The sequence below is a fragment of the Nilaparvata lugens genome, chromosome 7, assembly GCF_014356525.2.
Source record: "Nilaparvata lugens isolate BPH chromosome 7, ASM1435652v1, whole genome shotgun sequence".
NCBI classification, from domain to species: Eukaryota; Metazoa; Arthropoda; class Insecta; order Hemiptera; family Delphacidae; genus Nilaparvata; species Nilaparvata lugens.
The window spans coordinates 23,508,518-23,522,143 of NC_052510.1; the positions used below are offsets into that span (position 1 = coordinate 23,508,518).

The 13,626-nt window shown below is 32.0% G+C and overlaps 1 protein-coding gene and 1 long non-coding RNA gene across 5 annotated transcripts in view; one reads left to right on the plus strand and one right to left on the minus strand.

Annotated features, from left to right (window-relative positions):
• The window catches only part of LOC111046315 (rho guanine nucleotide exchange factor 17), a 216,859-nt gene that overhangs the window by 71,731 nt on the left and 131,502 nt on the right, over positions 1–13,626 (plus strand). The gene's annotated exons all lie outside the window — the stretch shown is intronic.
• Positions 4,514–7,482, minus strand: LOC120352330. Its single transcript, XR_005571774.1, has 3 exons — positions 7,256–7,482; positions 5,783–5,901; positions 4,514–4,559 (listed from the first exon to the last, which is right to left on the minus strand). It is a non-coding gene; the product is annotated as an uncharacterized LOC120352330 (long non-coding RNA).

Genomic DNA, 13,626 nt, shown 5'->3' on the forward strand with positions numbered 1-13,626 from the left:
GAAGACAGACCAATGTTAGTGAACAGGTCAACAGACTGGGAAGCTTTTAAAGTGGAGTTGGAGAATGAAATCAACTTTAGTATTCCACTTAGAACAGCTGAGCAGTTGGATGAAGCTGCAAGCAATTTCATGTGGCAAATCCAGAAATCAGTGTAACCAGTGAAACCAATGTAATAGAGAATTCATTAAAGAAAAAATCTATAATTATGCTCAGCAACCTTCCTTGATGTGGCACAGGCATTTGACAAAGTGTGGCATAAAGGCTGATCAATAAACTTCATAAAATTCCTCCCACTCAACTTATAAAACTTTTAAAATCATACATCACCAACAGATTATTCAGAGTAAAACAAGGTTTTACTGAATTAAAGGAAATAAGAGCTGGATTTCCACAAGGTAGTGTTCTTGGACCAGTTCTTTATGTGCTGTACACAAGCGATCTTCCTGAATTGGATGCAGTGACAATTGCTACTTTTGCTGATGATACTGCAATACTGGCAGAACGGGAAACAGTAAAAGAAGCAGCCACAAAACTACAGAATGCTAGCAACAAATTCAGTGACTGAACCAAAAAATGAAGAACTCGATTGAATAAGATGAAGTCCATTCATATCAACTTCACAAACAAAAATATCAATGATCCGATTCGAATAAATCTAAATGGGAATGTAGTGCCACACAGCAACACAGCAAAATACCTTAGAATGACTCATGACGCTAAGTTGGAATGGAAAGAGCATATCAAGATGAAAAGGAGCGAGCTGGGACTCAAATACAGTAAAATCTATTGGCTGTTGGGCCGACAATCACATCTCATTGGACAACAGAATATTGATTTACTAACAAATTCTAAAACCTGTCTGGTCATATGGAATTCAGCTTTGGGGCTGCTCTAGAACATCTATCATCAATTAGATTCAAACATTCCAAAACAAAGTACTGCGGAACATGGTAAATGCGCCCTGGTACATAAAGAATAGCGATTTGCACCGAGATCTGCAGTCTGCACATCCCCTATGTGACCAATGGAATAAGACGATTGGCAGCCCATCATGAGTAACGTCTTCATCAACACGACAACACCGAAGTCATCCAACTACTAGACAGCACTGAACTCACAAGGAGGTTGAATAGAACAAATCCCTTCGAGTTGGTGTAGTGCTAGTGAAGTGAAAAAAGTATAAATTAAATAAATGTGTAGCGTAAGAATTTAAAGTAAAGAAATTATAGATTAGAACTGTAGGCTTCACTGGAAGACTTTAGCAATAAAAATTAATATTTTAGGATAAGAAATAAGAGAACAAAATTAATGGTTAGTCCTAGTGACTAGTTTTAATAGAAATAATAAAAAAATTGAATGGATTAGGCCACAGAACTTGTAGAGAAAATAGATTTTTTCTTCAATCAGCCAAATCACTAATGAGAGACTTGAGCCTAAAGCCTAAATGCCTTAGACCAAAGCCCAGATTGATTCACTTCTTTGAGCAGAGTGTTACTTGTAGTACATCGAATACAAATACTTTCTAGCCATCGGAAGTGAGTCTGAATTTAATAATAATTAAAAGCAGCCCTCAAGCGGTCACTCGTCTTTTCCAATCTGAGAGGTTTAAAGCACGCTAATTGCAGGGACAATCAATTTCGTTCAATTATCACATTATTCTTACAGTAATTGTAACTACTGAAGTTTATTTACCATAACTACGGGTTCTTGACAGATTCCAACCCCTTCACCAATTGAAGTAATTGAAAATGAGCATTAATGGCTATTTGGTTTCGTACAAAGTTACTATCTCTTCCCAGTCAATCATCTCCTTTACAAGTCACACAAAATTCACTTGGTTCCAAACTCCTCGATAACCGGGCTTTTCCTGGAAATGTGTTCCACTTGAGACTTCTATCCGTGCCAAAACAGTCCTCTCATTTTAATATTTTGTATACCTTTATAAACCTTCAAGGCCTAAAGATTCAAGAAATACTAGCGTAAACAGTACTAATGTCTAGCTTTAAGTTAATTTCGAACCATAGGGAAGGAATTTTTATAATACTGTACTGTACAAGACTTGTACTTCGTAGAGCTGACCTCAAGCAGTCACCTAATAAACGGGTCATAACAAATAATTATGGTAAGACGTTCGCTTATAACATTTTGAGATATTCAAAGCACCCTCAGGTAAAGGGCAAAAATTTCTGTACTCACATTCTTCGTTTAAATCATTATTGTAACTTCTATAGTTTCATTTCTACCATAACTAAGAGGATTCTTTAAATCTCAATACATAGAACTCTTGTCTTAGAATTAAAATTCTTTCTAATCTGAATAAGATTAGGTTTTAGATTTCTGGTTTAGCTTGAGAATCAGGTTCATTATTTGTTTGAATTTTATGTAGTAATTTTTTAATCATTTTCATCACTAGACATGATTCACATGTAATTTAACACTGAATCACTTGGAAATTCAGCTACGAATTAGTAGCTATTATTATTATAGTACTATATTAGTACTATATTATACTAGTACTATTATTATAATAGTAGCTACTATTATTCTAGTTGCAGTAGGTGAATAATAAGAAAATCTGGCAAAAGTTAATTTTCCGCTGAATTAGATTTTCTTCTGGTCTCAAGACATGTCACCATTGCTCTGGGAGACAGCTCAGAATTGTCTCATAGTGTCAGGCTGAAGAGGAAGGTCACTTGGGTGATCTGTTGTAAAGAGTGAGAGGAAGTGGAGAGGTTCCAAATAAAACAATAAAAAACTGAAGTGAGTCATAGCTGGGTGACACTGAATATAGAACATGTATATCTTATTCTTTATGTATATAGAACACATATATTCTATCCACAGTATACAATATAGTTATATCGTTTATTCATTATGTAGTCTGTTAGCTACACCTACAACACAGATTGATACTTGCTCGATCTTCTAGTAAATTGAGTTTAAACGAATATTCACCTCAACGCATTTTGTTCGCCCACAGTACCTTTCTAACACACACACTCTCTCTGTCTCTCTCATTCACTCTCTCTTTCACACTCACTCACTCTCTCTCTCTCTTTCTCTCTCTCTCTCTCTCTCTCTCTCTCTCTCTCTCCCTTATTCTGAATTATTCTCTCTCATACTCTCAATGTCGTTTGCTTTGTGTAGCAGAGAACTTGACTAGATTGTCCAACTTCTTCTTTTCTTGTAAAACAATCTTAGATTAATTTGAGTTTGAAACTCTTCTCCAGAACTTTGAATCTCTTCTATTCAGTGTAGGAAAAATATCTCTTGGATTTCTATGAATGTGAATCTTGTTAATCACACACACACATCGATTTATGGACGTAAGATTAACTCATTAAGCAGAGTGAAAACTCAGTTACATTTCACAAATTATAACATAACAAGGAAAATCAAGAAACAAAAAAACGAAGAGAAAAGATTAATGGAACCAAAAGTGTGGCTATTTCTTACAATCTCCTTTACAATTCAATTTCACATCTACAATCTCCTTTTCATATACCTCAAATACCAAAGGCTCTTCCATATACCTCGAAGATTTGTTGATTTACGATTCTTAAGACTCTAAATCTATCATTTAATGAGTCCAGATTGATACCTATGCTCTGAAATTTGAACAAAAGTATGAAATATGTAATTCAATGGAAGAATATATTATACTAAAAACTATCTATTCTGATGAATTTTGCCATCTGTGATAGAAATTCTGATGATTACATAAAAAACAACTTTTAACAGTTTGATATCAGTAGGATTACTTGATGAAAAGAGCGCTTAATGGTAACCAATTAGTAAATATTACTATGCAAATTTACGTGTAAGGGTAACCATGAGTAAATTTTACTCACAAGCTTTTTATTAGAGTAGCCATTCAAACTCCTTATTTACTTATAATGTTCTAAAAGCTTATCAATTTTAATCAAAACCTTGGAAATATAGTCTAGAAGGTAGAATTAAAAGTAATTATATTTGATGTGGCTTTGAACATAATATTTTCAACTTTTGCGTGAGTTATTTTTCATATTCAAAGAATTATTACCCGTTCAATGCAGTACATAAGTACTATTATTTAATTCTTAATGCAATACATAATTGTGATAGCTTACCCTATTTTATATAAAATTCAAGTCTATTATTTTACATGTTACCTATAGCATTTGCCAGTCAGCAATGTTAAATAATTTTATTATTTCCAAAAGAAGCAGAAGCCATACAGAACCAATAAAGTTGTTAATAAGAGTTCGATGCTGTTGGGTTGAATATAGTTTTAAAAATCCTTCAAGTATAAACCATCAAAACTTATTTTATTAGCTTCATGTCACTTGCTGTTTTCTTAAACTAACTGAATTGAAGCAGTTAGCAGGAGCGATCGCCCAACCCCCCCAAAGAGGATATTATTATGAATAACATGAAATAAACACATCAAGATTTACTGAAAAAATTAATATATTTCTTAGATTAGTCCATCTCTTTCTTCTGTAGGCTACTACATCATACATGAATTATTGCTGATTTTCTTTGTCATCCTCTACTTCTGGCTGGTACACCACTAGGCCTGAAATCAAAAAGTTATAATTTATTATTCATTATAAAAAAACTTTGCAAAGTGAATTCTGAAATTGGTTGTTTGTAATCTGTATAAGTTTTCAATTATATTTCTTGGCAAGAAACTCCCAATAATGAAAAGTAATATTATATGAGAAATTCCAACAAACAGTTGAATTATTATTAGCATCAATCTCTATGTAGGAATTGGTATTAATCAGTGTTTCCCAAGGTCAAAAGAACTTGTTGGTGAACAACATATTTTTGGATACCATGAACAATTCATTCATTTCTGTGGCCAGTTGGCCTACTTCTCGACCGTTTGGTTTATTTGACTCTTCAAAAATGTACTGCATAAAGTAATTATTGGTTCTATATTTAGAGAAACAAGTTTAATGAAACAAATGGAAATATAATCAATTAATTGCTTGATCTGAAATGATAATTATCTACAACATTATAAGTAGAACTGAGTGATTTGAAAATGAATACCAAACTGTAAATACATAAATCTCTCTCAAAACAATGCAGGTATTTCATCCATGAATTCAATTATAAATTTTAAAAGGTGGAATCACTGTCATTTAAGCTATTATTCAGTGTTTTTTACCAGCACTTGCTGGTTGAATTTTTGAAGTCATCTATTCATAGTTCTAATGTATGGTCATTTATAAAGTTTAACATTCACTCAAGATCAAGATGAACAGTTGAGAAGGGTGTTTAAAAAACAATGTATTCACTCATCATTCAGGGAATAGAGCTGTTCATAATATTTGGGATTTCCTCCATAATGAAATAATTTATGTAACAAAATCTAATAATGTGATAACATTGAATCAATAATCTGATGTTAAAATGTTATCACATTATTAGATTTTGTTACATAAATTATTTCTTTATGGAAGGAATCCCAAATATTATGAACAGCTCTATTCCATGAATGATAAGTGATTACATTGTTTTTTAAACACACTTCTCAACTGTCCATCTTGATCTCATGTGGTTTCACGTAGTTTCGAAATATTAAAATTTCCTGTAAGCTATTAATGATTTTGTAATTCAGTCAGTTTTTCAATTATTTTAGTCACATACCATATTTATGTCTTACTATTTAAATATCTAACATCAAATCAATAATAAAACATCGTGGATAAACTTTTTGAAAAAATAGGAAACTGTATAAAATGACATCGCCCACATATAGTTTAAAAAATGTGTGGAATTTGATCTTACCTAACTAACTTATTCTATCTATGGGTTCCAAAGAATTTTTCCATCCTGGTCAACAAAAATGAATTCATATGCATTTCCTTTGAGCACATTCTCTTCAATATTTTGTTTGTAAATGGTACCTGAAAAAAGAAACATATTTAATCTTTCAAAATATATTTTGGAGATAAAGTGAAGTTAATCATCAATGATAATACATAGGCCTAGTTTGGACTTTGAATAAATTAGAAGTGAACTGGGCCTCAATAAACTATTTACATTAGATAGACTATACATACTATAAGTATATAGCCTACTTACATTCGTAGCACATAACAGAAAACACTTTAAAGTTTTATAATATAAATTAAAACAGGAGACACACGACATAGATAGATTAAAAACACTGAAAAACTTACATTACACTCTCTGCTCGTTCGAGAAAAGGGACACAGTTCCTCGAAAATTTTCGATTATAATGTAAGTTTTTCAGTGTTTTTAATCCATCTATGTTATGTGTCTCCTGTTTTAATTTCTACTATTTACATTGATATACCTGGCATCACGCAATATATCGATCAATAGAGCATGAATAAGTTTTTCAAATACATTACTATTTAAGTTTTAAATGAGTTTGGTAGCAATGGTCAACCAGAAAAATAGTACCTATTTTATCTTTTTTCAATGGCAGTCTTTCAATATTCAATTACACTGACTCTGATCAAGTTATTTCTATAACAATCTATGAACCAATTTTGTTTCCAAGTGAATTTGAATTAATTAAAAGAAGATTAATTCATAGATAGGTACCAAAGACAAAGTAAATGTTCTAATAGTCAGGTTAGTTTTGTTATTGTATTGATAAACTACAGTATGGGTTTACAATATTTTGAGGTGCAACAAGGATAATGGAAGTTTAGGACTTAGAATGTAATGGAATACTTCAAAGTCAAATGATGATGTTATTTTCAATAAATCTGTTTGTGAAAACTACTAGCTGCATTATAAAAAATGTATTTTGTGATTAGGCCAACTTAATGAAAGTACGTAAAAGATTGTTAGCATGAAATGCTATCTTATCATACATAGGTTAATGCAAAATGTTATCTTGGTTGAATAATGTTTTGAATCTGATCATTTAATGTTAATCTAATCAATCAAGTTTGAATGAGTTTAATTCTAAATAGTTGATTAGATTTCTCTCTTTCTTGTGATAATTCTCTACCATACACAAACTGGCTAGTCTAGGCTTTACATTATTATTAAACACTAGAAATTATACTTTAAATAAATAAATAAACTTTCGTCAACTTCTAACTTCTTGAAAAATGAAAAAGATAGCAATTTAGACCTAGAGACTAGGTTATTAAAGGCCTACTACAGAAGGCTACCTGAATAAAAATTGTAAACATGCTGGTAGGCTACTTATAAAAATTATATCAAATTGTGTACGGTAGATCTAGCCTACTTTATTATGAGAAATTTAAGTCTACTTACTTGAATTCTCTATCACATCAGCAATTTTTAACCATATTCTATTTTTCAAATAGGTAATTCGTTGTGCAGGTCTGGAAAGTACAAAACTTTGAACTGTCGCATCAAATTTATAACAAATTTCACACCTTTCTGTAGTAAATCCATTTTCAATTTCTCTTGTAAAAATTATAAGAATAAAGAAACCAATAGAAATATTTTATACCTCAATTTTCTACTGCAAATTAATTTCACAGTAGCCTATAATAGTAGCATATTCTTACTCAAAGAAATATTGTTAGGGAAGCTTATGAGGAATTTAAATTAGTGAGGGATGTTCCGAGTGAAGTCAAATACAAATATCTAAAGAAAAACTATGCAAAAGAAGTGAGGAAAGCTAAGTGTAAGAAAACAGCTGAAATATTAACAACTAGTACCAATTTTAACTCTGCTGTTTGGGAGGTAATTAATAGAAATAGGAGAGCAGCTCAAAAAGATACAGTTACTAATGTCCCTAGGATAATCGATGAACATGGAAATTATATGGATGATAGTATAGACATTTGTAACTTTTTCAATACGTATTATCAACAGGTTGCATATAATCTCCAAAAGTCACTGAACACTAATACTTATAATACAACTACATTAATTGCTGAGCCAATTGAAAAGGTATTTAAATTTCATCCATTATCAAGAGATGAGTTGTCAAGAATAATAAAAAATTTGAATAACAAAAAAACAGTAGAATTGGATGGGGTCTCAAGCAAAATTTTAAAAGAATGTGAAAATGAATTACTGGACCCTTTATTGCATCTCCTCAATACTTCACTAGAGCAGGGTATTTTCCCTGATGATCTGAAACAAGGAAAAATTTTGCCAATTTTCAAGAGCGGTGATTCTGAAAGAGTTGAAAATTATAGACCCATTAGTATTCTAAATGTAATAAGTAAAATTTTTGAAAGAGTAGTTTTAAATAGGCTATTGATGCACCTGGAAGAAATTAATTTCATATGTGATGAACAGCATGGGTTCCAGAAAGGGAAATCTACTAAGACTGCAATAGTATCCCTTGTTGAAAGACTAATAGATATAATAGATTCAGGTGAGAAGGCAGCCGCAATTTTTCTTGATTTATCCAAAGCTTTTGATTGTGTGAACCATAGAATATTATTGGAAATACTAAAAACTGTAGGTGTGAATGGTATAGAACTAAAATGGTTTGAATCATATCTCATAGGTAGAAACCAGTGTGTTGAGCTTACCAAGGTGGATGGGAATGAAATAGTAAAAATTAAATCTCAAAAACTGGAGGTCCAGGCTGGAGTACCTCAAGGCTCAATTCTGGGTCCCTTACTGTTTCTGTTGTATGTGAACCAATTACCAAAAGAGTTAAAAGATCACAGAGCTCTGTTGTTTGCTGATGACACATCGCTTATCTTTAACAATTATTTATTAGATAGTCTAGAAATAAATGCTTTTACTGGAGTACAGTCAATTGTCCAATTCTTGAAGCAAAGGCAATTAACAATAAATTGTAAGAAATGTCAATTCCTACAATTCAAAAGTAAATATAATTCAGTAGAGGATAGAGAAATAAATGTGTTTGTAGAGGAAAATGAATTAGACCAAGAAGAGAAAGTAGCATTCTTGGGAATTTTATTGGACAGGAAATTAACATGACATCCTTACATTGAGAGGATATGTAATAAGATATCATCTGGGGTATTTGTCCTGCGGCAGCTTGCTAGGCTGAATGATAAAAAACTACTGTTAACTGCTTACCATGGACTTATACTATCTCATATTAGGTATGCTTTTTTAGTATGGGGTAATTCATCTCAACAAAATATGGACAGGGTGTTTAAGATTCAAAAGAAGGCACTCAGATGTATAGAGAAAGTGAATAGGTTAGACTCTTGTAGGCCTTTATTTAAAAAGCTTGGTCTATTAACTGTGCCATCTTTGTATGTATATGAAGTTGTAATGCATGTGAAAACGAGTGGTGTGATCCAAAATTCAGATGTTCATGAGTATAATACGCGAAACAGAGCAGATTATCATATAATGGGTCACAATAGTAGGTTATTTGAACAAAAACCAGATTATATTGGTAGGAAATTTTATAACAAGCTACCTCAAATCTTGAAAAGTAATGATGATTTGAAGATTTTCAAAAAACAAATTAAAAAATATTTAGTTGATAGAGTTTTTTATAGTGTACAAGAATTCCTTTCAAACCTAAACTAGGTTGAACTACTTAGTGTTAGAATTATTATGTAATAACATGACTTGTCTTATACTCCATGACTGGAGTCTTTAGGACGTAATCTTAAAAAAAAAAAAAGCAATCCGAAATCTGACAACCAACAGCAAAATAATATCAAAACAAACCATCCAACAATTAAAGATTGAGGTTAAAAAGAACATGGTGTCTGATCCAGAGAAAGATTATTCTGCCGGTGTCACGTGATCAGAGCAGAAAAATATTTCCAAGCTGTCTGTTCCCGTCGACAGAATCCCGAAATTAGTTCTTTTTCGACAAAACGGTTCACGAGCAGTGATCGGTCGAAGCAAAATAGCATTGTGTTGATAGGCCTTAAAATGAACGGCAAAATGAACGACAGTTCATCTCTGATTTGAACAGTTCTTTTTTTCTGCTCAACTTTCTGCCGATGGGTGAACACTCCCATAAGAACCAATGTTAATTTAAAGTGAATTCTGTCGTCTGCCCGTTACGAAAACACGGCTTTAGTTAAGAAGACACTTTGTGTATAGTTCCATCATCATAGCCACAATATACAGGATTTTCTGAAAAAAGGTGCCCATAAGCCAGGGGGTGATTCCTCACATCAAAAGAAAAAAAAAGTTCTTAAGGTCCGAAAATGCTTAGTTACCAAGTTATACAGGGTGAAAGATTTCGCCTGAATTTCAGTTCCCTTGCCCTACGGGTATTTGTCGACTGTTAATTAAGAATAAAGATGTTAAATTTAGTGTACTTTATGTAAAATGAACTGAGAAATTTAATAAAACCGTTTCCAGACCGTTAGCTACTGTAATTTTTAAGATATGTGACGAAATACGCGAAACTTTGTCCCGAAAACCAAGTTCCTTTAAGGTTTGAAGCAGATTTACTATGTTAAATGTACAATAAACACAAAATATTTTCTCACAAATTCAATTTTGGAGAGAAAGATGTAGAACAAGACTATAATAGACAAACGCAACCTTAAAAAATAATCCTTAATTACATTGATCTGTTGCTTCCACATATTCTTGTTTTCAATAAATAAATATAGTCCAGTTAACGAAAGATTATAGAAGGAAAAGTTAAGAACACAATTTTTGACCCCGCAGCTCTTTTTGCACATATCTCAAACAATATGCGTCTTTTGAAAATTTTATTAGAATATAAAATTGAAACATATAAATTAGCCTACAATTTTCATTTGTAACATTTTTCCATATCTCATAGTTTTATAGATATGAGCTCTCGAAGGTATCACATTTTTAAGAAAACCATTCCCGCTCCGATTTTTTCATCTTCTTGGCCTTATTATAACTTTCAACGATTTATTCAAAAAATCCGTTCTAATCATGAGTTCATAGTGCAATACATCAATTGACAGGAAAATTTAGAGGGAATGTTTGGAACACAATTTTTGACTTCGCAGCTCTGGTTGGACTACTTAGAAGGTAAACATATCAATCCTCATCCCTCCCCCTTGTGCTTAAGGGAGAGATGAGATGAGGGTGGTTCGAAAGTTGCATTTTCCTTTTCTGGCTTACACGCATGTATCTTGGGAACAATGCATTTCAGCGACATGACCAACTGAAAAAAAGTGAAGCAAGATAAATTTCCGACAAATTTTGTTCAGTAGTTTTGTGATATCTCCTTTAGTTTTCGAGATATTCGCTTTTAAAAGTGTGAAATCTTTGAAAAGACAGTTTTTCTTCGAACTTTTTGCTCTTTCAGGACTTATTACTCAACAATGCTTCGAGAAAATAAGTACTGAACGTTGGGTTGTAGAGGATTCAATTCTCTTCAATTTGATGTATTATTTCAACATCTTATGCTTTCCATCACTATAACAATAATTGTTATAGTAGCTTTAGTTTTGAGTGTGAAATTATCAAAACAGCAACAATTGATCATTTGACAATTTAATTTGAACTCAATATCTGGAACATATTTTTTGACTCTGCAGCTTCATTAAGACTAGTTAGGAGCTGAACATATTGAAAATCCTCATTCCTAACCTATATGCTAAAGATGGAGTACCGACATGTTGACACTTGTTGCTGGCTGTATTGACAATTTAACACTCAACACTGAAGCTGCTCTAACAATTGATGGGAAGCATAAAATGGTAAAATAATAAATCAAATTAAAGAGAATTGAATACTCTACAACCCAACGTTTCAAGTACTTCTTTTTTGATGCATTGTTGTTGAGTAATACACCCTTTAAGTGCAAAAAATTGAAAGAAAAACTGTCTTTTCAAAGATTTCACACTTCTAAAAGCGAATAACTTGAATACTAGAGAAGATATCAAAAACTCTCACAAAACAAAACTTGTCTGAAATTTATGTAGCTTCATTTTTGTTCATTTAGTCATGTCGCTGAAATTAATGCATTGTTTTGAAGATACATGCAAGTAAGCCAGAAATAAAAAAACGGAACTTTTAAACCATCCTCATCCCTTAAGGACAAGGGGTAGGGATGAGGATTTTTCCTTCTAAGTAGTCCAAACAGAGCTGCGAAGTTAAAAAATGTGTTCCAAACATTCCCTCCAAATTCCCCTGTCAATTGATGTTTGTTTTTAAAATGAATCTTTTACACTCAACACTATAACACCCCCACCCCCTTAGCACAGTGTGTAGGAGGACGTTTGATATGTTCACCCCCTTACTATTCTTAAAAGAGCTGCGAGGTCAAAAACTGTGTTCCAAACTTTTCCTTCTTTACCTTTTTTTGGCAATCATTGCCTGAACTAATAAGTCATATTCAACTTCTTTTTTGATGCTGTCTCAAGCAGAACTGTTTGGCCGTGGCCTTAGCCTTGGTAGGAAGTATCCAGATATTTAATGATGAAAATATTTGCGGTGCGAGTAAAAATTTACTCATGGTTACCCTTCTAAGGGTGAGTTTGAACTCTGGAAGTAGATTTAGATAATATCATAGAAACAATAAAGAAATATCCTTACTACAAGAAAATGGGTCATAAAGAAAACAGAGTACAGATAGATGATAAGAGTATAAAGAAATAAATAACAATAATTATATCGCAAAATCCACCAAAAGAATGTAAGCAATTATTCAGAAATTGCAAGCTGCGAGTAGCCTATACCTTCCCGTACACCCAGTTTCCACCTCATATATTAAACTCTTTGTGATTTCATTATCAATGATTTTTTTCTTGTAATATATTTATTAATCTATGGCAGTAGAATAGAAGTTGGTGTTTGCAAGTAGTAAGTCTAATGAAAATGACGTTGTAATACAAAGTATTATATACATTTGGATGTATATGGAGTAAAATGGTTTGTGAATTTATGTTTTGTTATTTCATTAATATATAAAATTGCATTTGTCAAGTATGATTGGCTCAATTTTGATAGGTCGATTTCGTTGAATATTCTACTGGGGTACATTCTTGGCCTTCCCAGCTCTCTGATGTGTTTTTGTAGAACAAAAAATTTGTTAGAATGTGTCTCGTCGTCAATACTATGGCTCCATGCCTCAAATACTATATTCATATTGTGATGAATCTTTCAAATAGATCTCATGAAAAGAGAGAAAAATTGTGATTACCTTTTAAAATGAAGGAATTTGCTAAAGGAATAGTTAGCGACCGAGCGATAAAGCTTACTTATCAATAACTGTATATTAGATAAGAGTACCGTTCTGTACTGAATATTTTCTAGGAAAATTATTCAATAAAATTATAATTATTTTGCGAATAAAGCACAAATTATTTATGAATCGCTCACTGATTTTGAGGTTACACTTTGTTTACTATCGATCAGATGTTTTTAAAAACAGTTCGAACGCAGCTGACTGATTCAAAGTATTGTCAAATGTCACGCTGGCTTCACGTAAGATATAATACCATCTCTAAAAATCAAAACTATCCATAAAGGATCAAGAATTTCAAATAAAAAAAAATAAAATGTATGTGTTATCGTTGAAATTATTTATTATTAAGAAATTATATTATATGTCAGGTCTTATTGTAACTAAATAGGTCATAGCATGAAATTATATTATTGATAAAATGGCAGAAATTATTTATAACAATCTCAAACCTAATAAAAATTGTACAAGAGTATTAATTCATTAACGACTTAATTCAACTGAACCACATGGTAATTAAATCTCTTTGGTAGGTCTA